The 5,420-nt window shown below is 34.3% G+C and overlaps 1 pseudogene; it reads right to left on the bottom strand.

Annotated features, from left to right (window-relative positions):
* Nucleotides 1-782: 782 nt before the first annotated feature.
* On the bottom strand, nt 783-1,679 carry LOC114036878 (annotated as a pseudogene).
* Between the last annotated feature and the right edge of the window lie 3,741 nt (nt 1,680-5,420).

Raw genomic sequence — 5,420 nt, 5'->3', positions numbered from 1 at the left:
ATATGAGGATTATAGATATCTAAGTATATATATGTGTAAGTATATGTATGTATATCTATCTTTGTGTGTATGTCTACATGTTTCTGTGTGTGTGTGAGCGCTTAGTTGTAGCCTTCGGCGGTGGGGAGGAGAGTAAGGGGAATAAAAGATCAAAGTAAAAAGTGCACAGCAGAGAACAAAAAAAAAAACTTACGAGGAAGCAAAAAAAAAGATGGACAGCTCTCAACACAATGTATAGTATTTATTATATAGGCTTTCTTGAAATGGAAATTCATTGCTATATATTTTGAATCTTATGTTCTGCTGTGCACATGGCAATGCTTTTTTTTTCTTTTATATTTAAGTTTCAATATTTAAGTTTATGATATGTTTTTTTTTCTTTTCTTTTGTTCTTCTGGGTTTTTATTTCACTGGCTTTTGTTTTGTTGGCTTTTTTAAGTGTCAGTTTTTTGCATGGCTAGAGTGGGGGCAGAAGTACCAAGTTAATATGGGAACCCAACCCTGAAATTTTAAAAATTAGGGAGTTCATCCTACAAATTAGGGTTGGTTTTCTTAAGTCACAGCCTTTTAAACAGTTTCTTTACTGTGCATTTTTTCTTCTATTAAGGAATACTGTAAAAAGTATAAGGAGGTGGCCTAAGAAATTCTAGGGGAACAAAAGGACTTTGTAAATGTAACATAATGTAAATGTAAATGATATTTGTTTATTTAGTATAAAAGATTTGTGAACACTAACAAAAACAATTTTTACAAATCCATTTTGAAAAATATGTGCTGGCTGTTTATTTTGGTTTCACGCTTTTAATTACTTCATCCATCAGTTTCTTTACTTCTTTGTTTTTTGTAACTGCCCGACTCATACAGTCCTGAAGTTTTGCTCCAGTTAGCCCACTTCTGCCTGGTTTGTGTAGGCAACAGTTTACCTTCCTCATCCATTACGACTGTTAAGGGTCCTGTTGTCCGATGTTCCTCTTCTCCTGTAGCAAATGATGTGACAATAAGATGTGTTATAATACTCAAGTGACTTTTCTTTTTTAAATTAACTTCAGCTAAGCCAGTTTTTTAGTTTATTGTAACTGCTGTCAATTCAACATTTCTTAAAGCTGCTAACAAAGCAAATGTGCAGGCGTCCAAGATGTTCCCATCATAGTCAAGGCAAATGAGATCACAATATAGAACCCATGCAAGCTTTCCATGAGAAATGCACAAATCTTCCTTCTGCATTATCTTTGAATTTTCAATCACATCAGCAATGAATTGACTAGCCACTTGGGCCTCTTCCCCAGGAGGTCCAGAATGAAATCTTGATGAACACAGAGGTGGTAGATCCACATTTGGAACACTTGTTGGGGATTTTGTAGAAGGGATTCTTGGTCAGTAAAGGGCTTGATCACAAAGATGACCTTTGTGATCCTTTCCAACTCAGTGATTCTGAACAAGGCAATATAACCTTTATTGACTGAATCTACTGGGGGTGCTGCAAACTCTGCTTTAACTCCACAAATTACTGTTGTATTTCCTAGCTTCACTAAAGCAGAACCATCTGCAGTAGTAATTGAACCTGTCTTGACAGTAGTGGTCCTGAATTCCCCAAGCTCCCTTCCATCTGTACAGCAGTTCTCTTTCCAGAATCTCCTATAATACTTCAGTGGTTCCACTGTTTTGAATCCAGCCGCCATGTTCGACATGTCCCACATGCTGCTTCTTTTTCTTTTCTTATTGTGTATTTGTTTTAGTATTTAAGTCTAAAATATTTTTTAAGAAGAAAGAAACTAATGCCCTGAAAATTATAATTCATTAAATGAACATTCCATTAGAAATATTAAAACAAAATCAAACAACTGAAAAAATAGAAGAAAATGTGAGGTGTGTCACAGGAAAAACAACTGACCTATGAGATTGAGATTAGATAATTTAAGAATCACTGAACTATCTGAAAGACATGATCAAAAAGCCTAGACAGCATATTTCGAGAAATCATAACAGAAAACTGCCCAGATCTCTTAGAAACAAAGGGCAAAGTAAAAACAGATTCCTATGCTTGAGTTCTTTCCATTGTGAACATGCACAATGGAAAATTTAAGATTTATTAATTTTGGTATGTGCTATTTAAACATTTCCATTTAAACTTAAGCTACTAGGAACTTCATTATTCTGTTTTCTGGGCACCTGAGAAAATGTTTTTAAAATGAGTGAAAGTGTGCCAGAGGCAAATTGTTTCTTGGTTTTCTGTAAATAAAAATCTGTTAACTTGAGGGAGCCTCTGGTGGATATGTCAAGGCTAAAAAGTACTTTTGTTTTGACAGATGTAAAGGAAGTACTTCCAATGATAGCCCCAGTTTTGTGAGAAAACTTAGAATTATTACATTGTGTTTCATTTATTCATTGTATCAGAGTATTTGTAATTCTTAGTATTATTTTAAGAGCTTGAATAAGAGATTGAAAAATGTCAGATAATGGGAAGTACATAGTCATCTGACTTTTCATTTCATGAGATCGAAAAGAGCCTGTAATTCTAGCTATACATATTTTCTTTTCTTGTTGAAAGGTTAAAGCATTATTGAACTTAAAAAAGGGGGGAAGATGAAATGATCTCTAAAATCTCTTCTATATCTAACAGTTATTTCAAATCAGTTGATATTTGCTAAGTCCCTTCTGTGTATAGAACACTTTGGGAGATTCAGTTAGATAAAAACATAATCAGCTCTTCATGGAGTTTGCTGTCAGATAAACTGTACACAGATAACTGTAATATATCACATGGTCAGTGCATCACAGACATTCTTTCACTTTTGTTAAATGACTGACTGTAACTTTGCATTCTTGGAGACCATAGTATTCTATGAATTTCAGGCACTGGTGTTAAAAAAGATGTGTTATTATTTCAGGGAGAACATAGGTGGCACAGTGGATACAATGCTGGACTTACAGTTAGGAAGACCCGATTTCAAATCTGACCTTAGATACTAGATATGTAACTGAGCAAATCATTGGACCTCTCTCACCCTCAGTTTCCCCATCTGTAAAATGAGGATAACATTATTGATGTATCTCACAGGGTTGTTGTTAGGAAAAAATGAAATAATATTAATAAAGCACTTTGCAAATCTTAAAGTGCTATATAAATGTGAGTTCTTACTACTTATTGTTGTCCTCATCATTTTATTAAGAGAAGTATGCTTAGTCTAGTAAGTTTGCTTATACCAAGTGAAAAATTCTTGCTCTAGGCATCCTGAAGTAGGTGAAGTTTGTCCATAGTGTTTCCTTTCTTTCTTTCTTTTTTTTTTTTGTTTTAGGCAAATGGGGTTAAGTGACTTGCCCAGGGTCACACAGCTAGTAAGTGTCAAGTGTTTGGTCTGAGGCCAGATTTGAACTCAGGTCCTCATGATTTCAGGGCTGGTACTCTATCCACTGCGCCACCTAGCTGCCCCTAGTGTTTCTTTTCTTGAGGCTTCCCTTCTGCCTTCAGACTTTCTATTGTGCATTACTCTTTCACTTCAGAAAGTCAACCTTTGTGTCCTACCCTAGGACCCCTCCCCCACTTCTTTGTACTCCCTCTCCATGAAAAGTAAAAATAAAATCTGATCACCTCTTTCTACTACTTTTTTTAAAAAAAATTAAAAATTATTAATGTATTTATTTTTAGTTTTCAGAACTCACTGCCATAAGATTTTGAGTTTTAAATTTTCTACCCATACCTCCTCCCCCTCCAGACAATGTGCAATCTGATATAAGCTCTACTTATACATTCATATTAAGCATATTTTCCCATTAGTCATGATATAAAGAACAATTAGAATTAATGGGAGGAACCATGAAATTGAAGCAATAAAACAAAACAACAAAAAGAAAAGGAAAACAAATAGTATGCTTCCATCTGCATTCAGACACCATAGTTCTTTCTCTGGACGTGGGTAGCATTTTCCATCATGAGACCTTTGGAGATTGTCTTAGATCCTTGCATTGCTGAGAAAGGCTAAGTCTATCAAAGTCAGTCATTGCACAGTGTGGCTGTGACTCTGTACAATGTTCTCCTGGTTCTGCTCATTTCACTCAGCATCAGTTCATATAAGTCTTTCCAGGTTTTTTTGAAATCCTCCTGCTCATCAATTCTTACAGCCAATAGTATTCCATTACATTCATGTACCACAACCTGTTCAGCTTTCCCTAATTGATGGGCATCCCCTCACTTTCCAATTCTTTGCCACCACAAAAAGAACTACTATAAATATTTTTGTACATGTGAGTCCTTTTCCCTTTTTATGATCTCTTTGGGATATAGACCTAGAAGTGGTATTGCTGGGTCAAAGAGTGTGCACAATTTTATAGCCCTTTAGGCATAGTTCTAAATTGCTCTCCAGAATGGTTAGATCAGTTAACAACTCCACCCACAATGCATTAGTGTTCTAATTTTCCCACGTCTTCTTCAACATTTATCATTGGCTTCTTTTGTATTCTTTCTACTTCTTAAAGGGTCTGTTAGCCAGGTTGTTAGTTTCTTGTAAGCTAATCTCTACCAAAGTGTTAATGTATTTGGAGCAGGCATTTTATATCTATTTATAAATCTTAATTTGTTCTGTTAAATTTTTTTGAGAAGTTGTACATATAGCTGAGAGTTTTGTATAATTCCAGCAAAAACTAGTTTTTCTTTTAATACTGTGTATCTATGTATGGTTAATAAAAGGTAAATCTGAAGCAGATTAATTAGTTAATTTATTTTTAAAGGGAAAAAAAAAACCAGATCTAGATGCCTTTACAAGTTAATTCTACCAAAAAATTTAAAGAATAATTAATTCCAACAGTATGTAAACCATTTAAAAAATTGGTAAAGAAGATATCCTACCAAATTCCTCCTGTGACAAAAATATATTCTTGATCCTAATGACTATTAATGCATAATTGACCATATTAATAACCAAACCAACAAAATTCATGGTTATTTCAATAAATGCAGGAAAAAGCTTTTTTCTTTTTAAGAAAATCATTGTTTTTAAAATTCTTTTCTTTTTAAATTTTGAATTCGAAATTATCTCCCTTCCCCTACCTGTCCCCCACCTACTGAAAAGGCAAGCAAAATGATATCAGTTACACATGTGAAATCATGCAAAACATATTTCCATTTTAGCCATATAGTGAAAAACAAAAAGAAAGCAAGCAAGAAAATTGTACTTCACATTGCACTCAGAGTTCATTGGTTCCCTCTCTGGAGTTGAAAAGCATTTTTTCATCCTAAGTTTTTTGAACTTGTTTTAGATCATTGTATTGATCAGAGTAGCCAAGTCTTTCACAGTTGATGATCATCACAACATTACTGTTACTGTGCACAATGATCTTTTGTTTCTTCCCACTTCACTTTGCATCAGTTCATATAGATCTTGCCTTGTCCTCTCCACAATTATATGCTATAACTTCTTTAGCCA

This window comes from Vombatus ursinus, unplaced genomic scaffold (assembly GCF_900497805.2).
Source record: "Vombatus ursinus unplaced genomic scaffold, bare-nosed wombat genome assembly UNPS02010036.1, whole genome shotgun sequence".
NCBI lineage: Eukaryota > Metazoa > Chordata > Mammalia > Diprotodontia > Vombatidae > Vombatus > Vombatus ursinus.
Note: the sequence above shows the minus strand (reverse complement) of the source record. Positions and strands in the feature narration are given on the sequence as shown.